The 15,888-nt window shown below is 43.7% G+C and overlaps 1 long non-coding RNA gene across 1 annotated transcript in view; it reads left to right on the top strand.

Annotated features, from left to right (window-relative positions):
* Nucleotides 1–11,472, top strand: part of LOC124528742 (uncharacterized) — a 167,629-nt gene extending 156,157 nt beyond the window's left edge. The window contains exons 3-4 of the long non-coding RNA XR_006966228.1: nt 2,749–3,282; nt 11,123–11,472. This is a non-coding gene — a long non-coding RNA (uncharacterized LOC124528742). The remainder of the gene's footprint in view (nt 1–2,748; nt 3,283–11,122) is intronic.
* The last annotated feature ends 4,416 nt before the right edge of the window (nt 11,473–15,888 follow it).

Here is a 15,888-nt window from a genome sequence, read left to right as displayed (position 1 = left end):
GGTTGAACTTTAGTGTCAGTCAAGGAGTAGTATTCCTCCTACTTGAAAGTTGTTGTCATAGGAAGGGATTCATCCACCAAATATTTTTACAAGCATTTGAGGCTTCAGGACTTGATATCGGAAGCTACAAAGTGTGAATTCTTGCTACTCCAGAAAGGTACAGCCACACACAGGTCCTCTGGTTGGCAATGAGAAGGATGAATTATTAAGCCAATCTAAAAAGATAATAAGGTGAATGAGCTAAACAACACTCTATACTTCCCTCTATTATCACAATTTATTAGGATTACTTTTTTCATGCCTGTTAAACATTATGCAAAATGTTTAATAAGCTACAACTATATTCAGCTAAATACAGCTATATGCATTTCCTATTGCTGCTGTTATAAATTACCATACGCTGAGTGGTTTTAAGCACAAGGAAATTTATTACCTTTCAGTGTGGGAGGTCAGAAGTCCGAAATCAGTGTCACTAGGCTAAACTCAATGAGTCAGCAGGGCTGTGCTCCTCTTGGAGGCTCCGGGGGAGAATCAGTTTGCTGCCTTTTCAGCTTCTAAAAGTTGCCTAGGTTCCTTGGCTCCTGGTCCTGTATTTCTGTGACTTCTCATAAGGACCTTTCTGATTACATTGGGCCCACTTAGATAATTCAGAATAATCTCCCTATCTTAAGATCCTTCACTTTGTTACTTCTGCCAAGTCCCTTCCTTCATTTAAGGTAACAACATACTTGCAGGGGTCAGGATGAAGACATCTTTGGTGGGCCCATATAAAAGCAGGAACCCAATCTCCCCTGCTCTGTGTTGATCCCATTACCTAGCACACACCTACGTCACAGCAGGCACTTACTATATACATAGAATGAACAGAAGAAATAGATTATGCCTCCTGTTGGCAGTTCAGTCCATCAGATGCTTATTGAACACCTACTATGAGCCAGACCCAAGGGGCACAGAGCTGTCCTGGAGCGCACTGCCTGACAGGCAGACCGTCAAGGAGGAAACTGAAAGGAGCAACAGCAAGCCTGGTTGTCCAGAGCCAGAAAGAGCAAGGGCACCTTAATAATTCTGTCTGTATCCTTGCAGTTTCCTCCTTTAGCTATTGGCTGCTGTCTTCTTGAAGAATTCTTTGAACACATTCCCCTTGGCAAACGTGATTAATTATATTCACATTCATTTCTTTATTTCTAGTCCACCCCCCCCCACCTCCGGGTACTCTTCTGATGTGCCTAGAATTTCTACTGAGAGTTATTAAAAGAATCAATGATCAAGTCTCAGCAGAACCTCCCCATCCCCACCCATGTGCCCCACTCAGGGAAAGCTCAGGGGGCTTCAGGGAGGTCTGAAGTGCAGCTCAGAACCACAGAATAGGTTAAATGGGTTTCCTGAGCCAGGCTGGGAGCCTAAGCACTGTAGCTTATTGGTTTTATGTGTAAATGCATTTCAAATTTCAAATAGTGCGGATACACATGTGACCCTTCAGAATATACCTGTTAGCAAGTTACAGATGCCTGCTCATGCACCAGTGTCCAGAACCTGAATTTCCCTGACTCATTTCAGAGCAACTCAGGTGAGTTACAGAGTACCATATGGTTTAAAGCCTTTTCTACAGGAGGCCTTCTGGTTTCAGAAGGACTGTGCAGATGCAGGCCTTCTAAGGATCCAATAGCCATCATCCGTCTAACTTAAACTTGGGGCTTTTTGCATTTCTCCCCTTTCCCCTTCTCTCTCTCTCTCTCTCTCAGTATGAAAGGGAGTCCAGTTTATCTAATATTTAAGCAGCAAGTTTGGAGGAGAAGTCAATGGGAGGCTGAGGACAGAGAGCTCCAGAAGCTCCAGTGGCCACAGAGGACAGAAGTGGGATATACCAGTGGCTGGTGGGGCCAGGTCTAGATGCAGGTCACTTGAAAGATGAAGACTTTCTGGTATTTGCAAACGCACATCTTCCCTCCCCTAAGGGCACTGGGTTCTTGCAGAAATACATATTTACCTATTTTTGAAAGGTTGATGGGTCTTCCTGGAGTTTGAAAAGATGCCTCTGTTGTTCAAAAGGTATGAGTTACGTTGTGAACACATTTGGTTCAAGTTTAGTCTTGAAAGCTTTTCCTCTACAACTTCTCATGTCCTATTAGCTGATAGCACTCCTGAGCATGAATGTTTTTGTGCTGCTGCCCTTTCACTGGTGGAAGTTGGAAAAAATACAGAGTGCTAATCCCACGCACCTGCTTTCAATTCTGCCCACATGGTTTTGGAGTAGGAGGTCTGTTCGCTCCGAATATTTCTACACAGTTTTCAAAACCTGCATTTTTCCATGCTAACACATCTCCGCTTGTCGGCACCTAATTGAACACACACACCCACCCCATGTGTTCACATGCTTACCCTTTACCGTCTCAGAGTCTGTGAGTGTGTGCTAGGATGACCACTAGATGGCAGTATTTGAAACACTCCCCACGTGCTCAGGTGAAGGAAGTTTGAGAACTACCCAGAGCTGGGGTTCCCAGATATTAATCTGTAGAATTTTTTAAAAAGAAAAAGGGGAACACTACATAGGCTTGTCAAGTTTTTGTTTTTACAGGGAACATGATTAAGATATAAATCAACTTCCACTCTTTCCTGAGAGAAACATTTTAACTATAAATAGGAAAGATGGAATCTAAACATTGGGGATTGTTCTCTAAACCTAACAAATGTAGCTTTACGGAAAACTGACCACATTGTCCTTTTGTCTTCATTTTGATGCCAACCAAGGAAAGTGTCATCATGGACAGCATTTGGGAAATAAACCTAGAGGACAATTTACAATTCCAGAATTGTTTCCTTGAGTGAAATCAAGATCCTTGGGCTGCACTATCTTATCTCCAAATTGACCCTGAGACCTAAGGATTTCCATCGAGAGGCACAAAAGAGAAGCAACAATTGCACTTGATCAAACCAGATTTGATAAAAGTAAGAAGCGTGTATCCAGATGACTACCTAGGAATCCCTTCACATATGCTGGCTGTGTTGCTGAGCTACCTGCCTGATCATCTGGACTCCTTCGGTCTTCCTTTGCTTGTCAGGATCAAAGAGGATCAGTGTCAAGCCTCCCTGGCCTTTGGGATGAGCCCATCTAGGCGAACTTCTGCTGAGACAGGCCTGCAGGATCTTCATGCCGGTCCCAGGTTGCTGTGTGAGGGCGGCACCAACCCAGACCCTCCATCTTGGCATCTTGCTCTTACTCACCAAAGAATTCTGCAATAGAACACGGGGCCCTATCTGCGTGCCCCCTCTTCTGTGGCAGAGGTAGGATGAGACACCATGCACTGTGAAAGGAGGTGCTAAACACAAATATAGTGAGACAAAGTATAGGCTTTCAATCAGAGAGATCTAATTCTAGGGCATAGACAAATCACCTCACCTGTCTAACCCTCAGCGTCCTGAAGATCAGGAGAGTAATAGTGTATACCTCTCAGTCACAGTCTGACTAAATGAGGTGATCTGTGTTAAGTGTGTAATACAGTACTTACTGTGTGCTTAATATGCATTAACAAATATTAATCATGTAATCAATTTCGGTGCAGGGTGATCCTTTCTAGAGACAGGCAGGCTGCTTCACCCCCAAAGATGCCTTTCTTCGGCGTGTGAATACAGCACATACTGTTTTGGAAGAAATTTGCTCCTGGTAAATCTCGACTTCTGAGTCTCCGATTCCCTTTGAACAGTCCTTTCTCCGTAGCAGGTCACATCACTGAGAGTGACTGGGACGTTAAGCAGCCTGAGGATGCAGGAGACCCGGGATGTCTCCTTCTAGGACCCCAGGCAGCTCTGCCTACTCACAGGGATGGCAGCAACTTGGTATTCAGAGTGTGGGGAGTCCAGTTAAGCTTTTCCCTCATTCACTGTACTTTATTCAGTAGAAAGTCCCGCAGCTGGTATCTCCCCAGCAAAACTATGCAGCCTCTGGTAAGGTTGGAGAGCTCAGAGAAAACTCCAGATAACCAAACACACTGAAACTGATACTGCGACACTGGAGTTGTGGGTTGACTAAGCCCAGCCTGGTTAGGAAACCCCTGGCTTGTCACTGCCACAGTAGTGGATGGAAATTGGTCTCTGGAAGGCTGTGCTTGTACTGCCACCTAGTGGCTAAAAAAAGCCAGACTCCGTCTGGGGAGGAACCCGGACCCCACAGTCAGACCCAGCTGGGCAGTTACTACCAAGAACTAACATCTTCCTTAAGGAAATTTTGTTCACAGCTTTGCAAGCTAATCCCCTAATTTAATTTAATTTAATTTAATCCCATCGTGCCCCTAAAGCACTGCAACACTATGAGATTCAAGGTAGAGCCAAAAGACCAGCCTGGGAGTCTAAAGGCTCATTTGAGTCACTAGCTTATTGTATAGCTTTGGAGAAGTGGCTTAAACCTTCCATTTCCTCTCAGAAAAGTGGAAATTAACAATACCCAGGTTTAGTGGCTGTGAGGTTTACACCCCTTTATAAACTGCATGATGTTCTCCCCTGACATCCTGCTCCCCCACTACCTGGATTCTGCCTTTGCAAACCCCGATGCCCATGCCCCACCCTTCAGTAAAACCAACCAGCCAACCTCCTCTTATTCCCCAGGAAGTGGAGACCCCTCTCCCTTGGTAGTGCTAAAACAGAAAATTAAACAAACAAAAAAAAGTGGGAAAGATCCAGTCCAGGATGTGCTCATGGAAAGAGCTCACAATAAAAAGAGTCAAGGGCTACCCCTGCCATTCACAGCCACCCATTTACCGGGACAACACTTCATTTAGAGGACAACATACACTCTGAGGTGGGTTGGCAACAGACAGGACATACTGAGTTTATATGTAGTGGTGGCCCCCTAAGTGGACACCAAGGACTCTGCTTGTCTTCCCCAGCCTGGGGGCCTGGGCCTGGGCATCCATGTGTGACCTGGAAGGGAGGGGGCATTCTCAGAACAACTTTCTGCCTGGCTCAGCCCATTTGATCTCTGAAATTCTCCCAGGATCTGAGATTCTTCAAACCTTTCAGGGCTCCCCTAGGCTCAGTCCCCCTGCCTCTCGTTCTCCATGGGGCTGGCTGTAGCTGTGAGTGAGTCCTGTGTCCCTGGCTGACCTCTAGGGCAGAAATCTCCCAAATTACTTGATTGTCCACCCCATCTGTAAAATCATTTTCAGCATGCACCTCACTATGAATATTTGTGTGTGTAACTATATTAATATATCATGCATATTGCAGGACATTTGCAAAAAATTGATAATCTAAAGGGGTGGGAAATTAATACATAATGTATCATCACTCCTATGCCCTAGAGTGCATGCAGGTCTGGGTGGATCTGGACCCTTTCTCTGACTGGAAGAGCTGTAGCCCAAGCATAGGGAGTTTATATCTCATGAGCGGCATTAGATAAGAAAAGCTGGACACACAAGACAGATCCTTTCCTGAAGTCCCCATATAAACTGAAGCTTAGGAAGACATTTGCTGGGAAAGTTGTCAAGGTATGAGGAGGAAGCACAATTCTCCTCCTAAAATACACGGTCCTCAGGGTGTCTCAGAAGAGCGTGGCCATGCAGGATGGAGAAGCCTAGACACAGGTCACTAGCTTTCTTGTCCTGTCACAGGATCTTCTGATTCTCCTTAGAGGACTCTTGCCATGACTTGCTGAAATACAGATAAACAGCTCTCCAGCATCTACTGGATACAAGAATTAATGGTTCATTTACATACTCTGTATCATTTAACCCCCAAAGCAATCCTGAGAGATCAGTGAGAGATCAGTGAGGCCCCATCGCATAAGGAAGCTGAGGCAGGGAGAGGTGAAGTAATGCCCCAAAGACCCCGGATCTCGTCAGAACCAGGGTCTCCCAATTGCTAAATCCCCCAGATTCATTGTACAAATTCAGAATAGTCACCTCTTGATAATAATATTAATATAAAATCAGTTAACATTTATGGATTGCTTAATCTTTGTAAAGGCTTAACTGCTGCATTTGTTCCTCACAAAAGCATTATGAATTGGTTCAATTATTTAAAAAGGAAACTCAAGCTTCGTGAGGTAATTTGTTCAGAGTTGCCAGTTCTGTGAAGTTGTGAATATGTGATGTCTGACCTCAAAGCTGGAAACTGTAACCATTACTTCCTTCCCTAAGTCAGTCTGGCTCTGCTGACTGGGAGATGGGAATGCCAGACCCAAAAAGCAGCATTCAGAGATTGCGGAAGCTTCTCCCACCCCTGAGTACTGCCTGTTCTGGGAAGGGTTTATTGGAAGGGGTTTCTATTAAATAGAATTAGTCTATCTAATTAGAAGGCAGGGCAGAGCCAGGAGTTCCTGTTCAGAGTCCATGTGAATCTCTCAACTTGTTTTCTTGCTATGAAATGGAGAGGCTGGACAAAATATTCCCCAAGATCACCTTTACCTCTGGGGCACCTGGGTGGCTCAGTCTTTAAGTGTCTATCTTCAGCTCAGGTCACGATCTCACGGTTTGTGGGTTCAAGCCCCACTTCAGGCTCTGTGCTGACAGCTCAGAGCCTGGAGCCTGCTTAGGATTCTGTGTCTCACTTTTTCTCTGACCCTGCCCCACTTACATTCTGTCTCTCAAAAATGAATAGATGTCAAAAAAAAAAAAAAAGATCGCCTTTACCTCCAATTTCTATGGTTCTAGAAGACAGAAATGGACATTTTTGTGTGGAGAGGGGACATCTGAGAACAAGGATACTCTCGCTGTTTAACATGGAGTCAATTCTGCTCCTTGCCTGGAGGACAGTAACCCCCCAACCATGTTCTCTAACTTCTAAGCACATGCTGTTTGTTCTTTTTAATTTAAGTATCATGTAAACAAAATCAGTCCTTCATTTAATTCCTGAATTTTAGGGAAATATTCTTTATCTTTGGAGACTCCTTGGTTTCAGAGTATGGGACTTAAGAATATCAAACAATACTCACATGGCCTTGTCCTCTGTGGGTGGTTTTTTCTTCAGCAACAATGAAACCAGAGTTTTACCCCAGAATGTACCAAGTCCCCGAAAGACAAAATTTGGGAGATATATTGAAATAACAGGTTCAAAAAGCCTTCCTAAGAGTTAATAGTCTGTAAACATCCTTTTAGCTAATTTTTGAAACTTATCAAGTGTTGTATATGCTCACGAGGGAAACGTTTACAAATATAAAAATCTAAGCTGGTTTAGAAACTTCCCGTGATAGCTTGCTGCCTCTAACCTATGGCACAGGACAGTGAATTTGCAGTCATCCCCCAGACCACACCTGCCTGCAGGTCAGGGGCCATATCTCATACATCTTATTTTTCCACAGCCATGGTTCAGTGCTGTCCCTGTTTGTTGAATTGAATGGATTTTTAGGAAAGAGGAGTTCACAGGTTCGTTTAGTCCTGCTACTGGACAGATTTAATAGAATGTTATTTGCCAGCAGAGCTAAGATATTTTCAGGCACTGTACTCCTCATAGGCGGGCAGATGTAAGGAGAGCTCACTAACTCCTCACTCACAGGCAGCAGGAAGGAAGAGCAAGATTATTGGGAGCCTCTGCAAGCAGAGGCTAGTTTGGTTCTGGAGGCTACTCCCTGCTCATTTTTTGGTATTTCAGCATGCCCACATCATACCAGAAATAGGCTGTAGGAACTGGCCACCCGTGAACATGTAACTGGGCCCAGCCGCCACTGTGGATAGAAGAGTCTTCTTACACCATCGTCCACCTAAAAAGCAAGATGTGTTGCCTTTAGTCTCTAAGAGCTTGTGGTCTTCCATGTTGCAGGATATAAGGGTCATTATTAGGTCCTACCTACTCCCCCATCTTTCCAACTAATCTCCTCTCATATGAGCTAGAAGTTCCCACCTTTAGATTTTATTTTATATAGAGCTCTAGAGAGGAAAGAGGCTTAAGAGATCATATGCCTGCTTTGTTCAATATAGCCATTGGCCACATGGGCTAGTGGCTACCTTATTTAAAGTACAGAATTAGAACATTGCCATCATCACAGAAATTTCTATCAGTGCTAGCAGACAAAAAGCACCCATTTTAAAGGCATAGAAGAGATTAAATAGTCATCCCAGGTCCTTGGCAGAACTATGAGTGAAATCCAGTTTTCCATACTTGAAAGCTACTTCTTTCTTCACTACACTAGAAGAGGTGTCATTTAAAGTACCCAGGGAGAGGGGTGCCTGGGTGGCTTAGTTCGTTAAGCATCCAACCTCGGCTCAGGTCATGATCTCACGGTTCATAAGTTCGAGTCCCGCATCAGTCTCTATGCTGACAGCTCAGAGCCTGGAGCCTGCTTCGGATTCTGTGTCTCCCTCTGTCTCTGGCCCTCCCCCACTCACACTCTGTCTCTCTCAAAAATAAATAAATATTAAAAAAAGTTTTAAAAAAAACCTAAAATGCCCAGGGAGAGGTATTTTTTTTCCTTCCTTGATGGCATGTTAATTCACGTCATCACAAGTTAACAGGACCAGCTAGTCCTCCCTGGATACAGTCAGGGCAGACAGTGTGGAGAGCCAGGTAGGATGAGTCACAGGAGATGAGGGTCTATCATGACTCAGGACATAGGACAGGCTAGCTCAGACACAGGATGTATGTTGTCCGTGTCTGTATTCCCAGGGCTTGGACCAGAACTGGGACTTCACTGTGCCAAAGGACATGAGCCAGGGGCAGCACAAGTTGCTGGGTATCAAGCAAAGGGACAGTAAAGGAAGACTGGAGAGCTCTCACCAGTGTCTTCAATAAGAAGTAGAGTGTTGCTGGGGCACCTGGGTGGTTCAGTCAGTTCAGTGCCTGACTCTTGATTTTGGCTCAGGTCATGATCTGTTGAGTTTGAGCCCCAAGTTGGGCTCTGTCCTGACAGTGTGGAACCCGCTTGGGACTCTCTCTCTCTCCCTCTCTCTCTCTCTCTGCCCCTCCCCTGTCCATACATGAATGTGCTCACTCTTGCTCGCTCTCTCTCAAAATAAAAAAAAAATAAACAAACAAACAAAAAAAACAAACAAAAAAACAAGAAGAAGAAGAAGAAGTAGAAATAGAGTGTCCCTGGTCAGTTTTTCACTTTGTTTTGTCTTGGCTGTCCAAATTTATGCTTTACTTATTGGGATGTGTGACACCATTCTGGAGCTGTTAACCTTTGCCTTAGTTCCTATCATATGATACTTAGTAATGAATTTCAACTTATTGTGAAAACATAGGCCAGACATAGGTTGAAAGTTTTGTTTTATTTTGTTTTGTGTAGCTATAGAGCTGAGCCTTAAGAGTGTAGGATTAGAACTGGGTCTAATCTCCAGCACTTTTTGATCCTGGGCACCTCACTTAACATTCAGTATCCTCATCTGTGAAATGGGAGAACAGTAAGGATTCCTTGTCAGGATTGTTGAGGAGATCAACTGAGGTAATATTTAAGACAATGTGCAAAGCAGAGAGCTCAGTACAGGTGTTAATTAGTCATTATCTTTATTGTTCCCTCATTTGGCACCTCCTTCATAGCAATTATGGTACTGAATTCTGGGTGGCCAGCATTACCTTAGGTTTACCAGATGTACGTTTCCCACCCCCCACCCCCAGATTTATTGTGTTTAAACAATGGATGGATCTACCTTATATCTTTATTTGAAGATGATGTAGTCACAGTCTGGTTTTTGTGAGGCAGCACAGAATAGTTTAATGGTTCAATTAGCTCCTTGAGGAGATACATGGTGCTTGAGATATGCCAAATAAGCAGCATGCAACCTCTGTGGGGAGAAAAGAAGTCAGCCGACTTCTTGTGAAGACACAGCTTCCTGCAGAGCCAGATGTAGTTCACATTTTCCTCTTGCTTTTTCCCAATAGAAGTGCTCAGGGGGGATAAACTTTACTTAACCTAATTAATTTTAATCACAGCTTTCAAATCTCATACTGTGAAAAGAATTACAAATTGGAATACATTAATAGAAGCCATAGTTTATGCTGTAAGCTAATCATGAAATGTGCATTTACATTTTCTGCATGAGTTTGCAATTACCATTAAAATAAAATTCCGTTATGTCCTTTTAAATTACCAAAATGTGAAGAGCAGATTGAGCCAGGCCCATTTTTGTGCTAAATTACTAGAAGAATGTCTAAATTTCCAAGAATCAGACAGCTTCCTTCATTTGAGTTGCAGCAAGGAATGATTTTCAGTCATCTGCTCCAAGCTATTTCTGTTTTTAAATAATAATCTTTTAAACTAATTGTGCAAATGCTTCACCTGCTTTCATAGGTGGTCCATTGAGTTTGGTACAGAGGACAAATTATATATATTACATTATTATATATACATCTGTATAAATATCTGTGTGACTGTGTGCATACATACATGTGTCTATACACATACAGGTGCATTTAGATCTATACATGTAATTTTGCTTTTAGGTTCCATGTAGGCTTTTATTTTATGGAGGTATGTATGGAAGCAAATGCTTCCTGGTTCCTCAAAGGATCTGAGGCAGTTTAGAGGAAACACAGAAGATGCAGTAATAAGATTTTAATAAAGAATAAATTCCCAAGTCAGAAGACAATGGCAAGACGTCGGCAGAGTAATGTCATTGCCTCTACGTGTGTAGGGCTCAGCAGTCTTTTACCTCCTTTCACACACTTCCTCCCACTTGGTCCTGTGGTAGGCTGCACAGAGGGGATCGTCTCCATTTCACACATGAGGAGACTGAGTGTGTCAGTGAGGGAAAAGAGTGGGTCTTTCAACTGCAGTCTGAGGCTCATTCTACAGGAAGGCTCTGGGAATCTAGAATCACAATTTTTGAACTATGAGGTCAAGGAGGAACAGGTGGGCATGAGTGGTGACCACATGCCAACAGCATCCTGGTATCTCGATATTAGTGATGGTGAGGTGCAGGCTCCCCAGGGTACTTTATGAAGCTTCAGCTGGTTTGTTGGCCGTTTGGGTGGACTCATTTAGGCTTTAGTTTCCTGGGAATATTTTATATTGAATTATCCCTGGGGATGTTGCTAGTAGCTCACTGGCTGGTTCTCTAGCAAGGCACAGAAACAGCATCCCACAACAGCAGCAATAATTATAATAGCAGCTTCCAGTTATTGATTACTTACTGTGTCCAAGACCCTTTGTCATATTATAGTCTTCCCCTTCAGTGCTCTGTCTCCTTTTTTTCAGGTAAATATTCCATTGCTGCCAAAGTTTCTATTCAAGATGGCTTGAAGATGCCCACCAACCAGTTTGTCTACCTGTGCACATGCCAAGATCATGAGGGCTCTTACCCCTGGCTGGGCTACATGGAGGCAGAGGTACCAAGAGAGCCAGGACTCTTTTTCCAAGAGTGGTCCAATTCCAGATACTAGGTCTCCTTTAGATGCCAGCTTCTGACCTGCTTCCTCCTGGCCTAGGCCTTCCTTTATTCATGGCTAACATTACTTGCTTTGGAAGCAAACATCAAAAGAACCGGGGCGTCCGGGCGGCTCAGTCAGTTGAACGTCTGACTCTTGGTTTCAGCTCAGGTCATGATTGCACGGTTCCTGGGATCGATCCCCACATCGAGCTCTGTGCTGCTGGTGCGGAGCCTGCTTGGGATTCTCTCTTTCCCTCTCTCTCTGCCCCTCCCCCATTCATGCTCTCTCAAAATAAATAAATAAAATGTAAAATATATATGTATCAAAAGGCCCTACCCTAGGATACCTCTGGCCCAAGCACAGAGCCTGGATCTCATTCATCATCATAAAGGACAGTGGACAGTGTAGGGTACCTGAAGGCCTTGGGCTTTCAGATCATGCAGACCTGAGTGCGAACTCTGGCTTCACTGTGCGCCCACTGGGAGGTTGGGTGATTTAGTGAAATGCTCTGCACTTCAAGTTCCTCATTTGTTAGCAGGGATTTATAGTCTGCTTTGCACAGGCTTTGGCTGAAGATGAAATGTGACAGCTGTGTAAAGCTTAAATATGGTCCCTGGCATATAGTCAGTGATAAGTACCCCCCCTGACTCTGAGGCTCTGCCCGGACCCTTGCCTGAGCTCCTGCTTCCTTTTTCTGTGCCCCTTAGTATCTTAATTCCTGTCACAGGAGGTATTTGGGCCTATTTTCTGAGCAAGTGCCAGCCCCACACCACCATTTCTACCTCCTTCTGCCCCACTTCCACCCTTCACTTCTAGATCTGTGGAGCCAAACCTGAGGGTCCGGACTCCTGCTGGATGGGACCCTATGTCCCAGGGACATGGAAGATCCAAACACAGTCCTCTGGCAGACTCTGCACTATTAACTACTGATTTGAGGGCAGTGAATCCCCTGTGGTCTGTCTAGGGGGCAGGTGATCAAGACTGTGGCAACAAGGGCGTTAGACCTTGCTGCTCAAAGTGCGCTCCGTGGACAGCAGCACTGGCATCACCTGCGAGCTTGTTAGAAATGCAGAATCCTGGGCCACTGAATCAGAATCTGCGTCTTAACAAGATCTCCGGTGATCCATTTTTCGGTGGATATCAAGGCTTGAGAAGCCCTGGACTGGACCCCAGAAGACAAGGGCCCCGGGAATCATTTCTACAAGAGAACGTGGATTCTTCATTCCAGGGATGAGCATTGGTTTCTAACAGAGAATCCAATAGGTATGTTCAAAACATGCATTAAAGTCAAACTTATCTGTGTAGGAGTCAGTTTTGTCTTCTTTCTAGGTTGTCTAAAGCAAACCTTTGAATCTTTCTCTAAGACCCACAAATAATACAGGATGCTGCTACCTTGCTTCAGATTAACTTGCTTGTCCTCATGCCATTCAGTTAAGTCTCCCAGACCATACCTACCCCAGCCCTTTCCTATCATGGAAACACAATCACACACACAAAGGCTTACACATATACATAGATGCATACACATACATGGACATACATTACACAAACGCACGCACTCAACAGGGGCCATACCATTTCCCACTCTGGGACCTAAGCTTATGTTGTCTCATCTGCCTGGGATGCCTTCATGCCCTCATTTGGCTGAATTTTAGTCTTCCTTTAAGTTTCATTTAAAGTGTCAGTTCAGCGGTGCCTGGCTGGCTCAGTCAGAGGAACATGTGACTCTTGGTCTTGGGGTTGTGAGTTCGAGCCCCACGTTGGGTGTAGAGATTACTTAAAAATAAAATCTTTAAAAATAAAATAAAAAGGTGTCAGCTCAGCCACAGTCACCATTTTGCTCCAGCAAGGGATTTTATACGACGGCTGTGTGATGGTATTTCTATCATCACCACATTGCATTACAACTGTTATGTTTATGGCTTGATCATGTCCTGGAAACACTGAACCAAGTGAGGGCAAGGGCCAAGTTGTATTTATTCATCTTTGTATCTCCAACACCTAACGCAATGTTAGGCACATTGTAGAATGCCCTGAAAATGCTTATTGCATAAGTGAAGTGGTAAAAAGCTTAGATTGTTCTAGTGGCTTCACATTTTGTCCTTTGAAATTTAATAAGAATGGAATAAAATTACTGCAGACTCAAAGCATTTGGGGAAAATTCTGTTAAACCTTGCAACCCAAATGGAAAAAGCAGATCAAAGGGAAATTAGATGGCAATTTGTTTTTTTAAAAAATCTGCAGCGGCATTTTAATTAGAGAATATTCTTCTCATTGAAATTAAGAACTCCCAGGGAAATACTTGGTATGTTAGAAGATCTCTCCTCACATTTTTCCACCAGCCATTGCAGGACCTGCTGAGCAGCCTTTGTGAAGGAAAGCTCCAAGGAGGACAGGACACAGTACAATGAGACGCTCAGCACTGACACAGCATTCTGCACTTTGCACAATTAAGGCTCTCACCTCTCCTCACCCTGCAGGGAGAAGGTGGCAGTATTGACAGGTCTTGATGGCTGAGGTAAGAGGCTCTGAGCATAACTGACCTGCTTGATGCACACAACTGGACTGTCACAGGCACAGCTCAGCATTCTGGATCCCTTTCTCATGTCAACCAGTCTTTCCCTTACCTTGGAATGTAATCCCTTTTGACATATACATCACACTCTAAGGTTCTTCATAAGGAGGCAGTCTGGACTAGATCAGTGTTTCCTAGAGGTGGGATGTCACAGAGCAGTAAAATAGTTGAAACTAAATTTAAGGGTGACTAAGTTTAGAATCGCCAGTTTTATTTTGCTGACCGGAAATGCTAAGAAAATCTATGATCAGAATTATGTCATAAAAGAAAATAAATGTTGACATTAAAAAAAAAAATGATCCTGGGGTGCCTGGGTGGCTCAGTCGGTTAAGCATGTGACTCCCGATAGCGGTTCCGGTCGTGATCTCGCTGTGGTGAGATCGAGTCCCATGTAAGGCTGAGCATGGAGCCTGCTTGGGATTCTCTCTCTCCTTCTCTCCCTCTCTTTCTGCCCCTCCCCTGCTCGCACTCTCACTCTCTCAAAATAAATAAACTTAAAAATCCCAGAAAAAACTCAACTTTTAAAAACCTGAATACATTTAGCTTTATGAAAAACTCACCGCGTTTTTATTTTTTTTCTCTCATTTCACAGCAGGCCAGTGACAATGAGCGATAGTTTGGAATAGTGTTTAGGAGATATGGGCTTTGTCAATCTTTAATATGCTAGATTCATGTATTTGTTGAAATCCTGAAGCCAAGCTTTCAGAGCAGAAAAGTGAGTGAAAGCTTGCATGCTGGCATTCCACACCCAGGCCAGTCACTAGTTTGCTCCTTACGTAACTGTGGCCTGAGGCACAACTCACTCAAGCCATGACTTTTCCAGAATCGGTGTGTCTCAGCTTTCTGTTCATTAAAGAAGATGGGGGACTTGAAACCTTGGTGTGATATTTCACAATGTGTTTTACGTAGGATTAGGCTAAGCAAATGGTCTGAGCTGAAGATTTTGTCCCGTCGTGTACCCTACTCTTATTTTTGCTTTGTCCACACAAGAAAAATAAAGAAGATAACTTAGTACTGAGATGTGAATTTGGGGGCTTATATGCTAAGGGAAAATAAAAATGAACACAAAACTCTGTGTACATTATAAGAAAATTATGGAATAAAAAGACTAAAAATAATTACAGTGATTGGTTGATGGAGGGGGGTTGTGGATAAATTTCTCTTACATGTTTTCCAAGTTTTGTTACTATATTTATATTACTTTTGGAATTGAGAGTAATTTTGTAATTATAAATAAGTGAGAAAAACTGAAGAATGACATCTTTTCTGACTTTTGGGGATGCCACTGAAATGCTGTAAAAGCAAGCTGCAAACTAATGAAAGTTGTGGCAGACTGTGTTTGCCAAAGATGGCCACAACAACATCGTCCCTCCCACAGACTCCTCTTACAAAGGACCTAACACTCCTCCCATTGAGCCCTTACCCTTGAACGTGGAAAGATCTTTGTAATGGCCTCAACCAACTGAATATAGTAGGACTCAATGTGACCTTTGAGGCTAGATTATAAAAATGCCACATACCTCTGGTCTCCTTTCGTGGGACACCACCGCTTGAATTCAGCTTCCATGCTATGAGGAAGTTCAAAGAAGCAGCCCATGTGGAGATGCTCCAGTTGACAGTCCAAGTGAGGACTGTCAACTGCCAGACATGTAAGTGAAGAAGCCTCCAGATGATCCAAGCTCCAGCCTTTGAGTCTTTCCAGAGGCCTCAGACACCATGGAGAAGAGATGGCTGTCCCTTCTGTGCCTGGGTTAAATTCCTGATTCATACACTCCCTAATTCTAAGCAGACTTAAATGATTGCTTTATATCTTTAAGGTTTGGGGTTTGTTACATAAGGAATATATGTGTAGTATAATTCTCTTTTAGTAAAATTAATAAGAGCAAAAATGAAATCCCTGTACATCCATCTATCTATCTATCTACCTATCATCTATCTATCTAAGACATCTATACAGTTGACCTTTGAACACTGCAGGGTGCTGGGGCACCACTCTACCCACCACACAGTTGAAAATC

Source organism: Lynx rufus, unplaced genomic scaffold (assembly GCF_022079265.1).
Source record: "Lynx rufus isolate CCGP_SWC_20201006 ecotype Redwood Valley unplaced genomic scaffold, mLynRuf1.p SCAF_6, whole genome shotgun sequence".
Taxonomy (NCBI): Eukaryota; Metazoa; Chordata; class Mammalia; order Carnivora; family Felidae; genus Lynx; species Lynx rufus.
The sequence above is the reverse complement of the archived record's forward strand: the minus strand, read 5'-3'. Positions and strand labels throughout refer to the sequence as shown.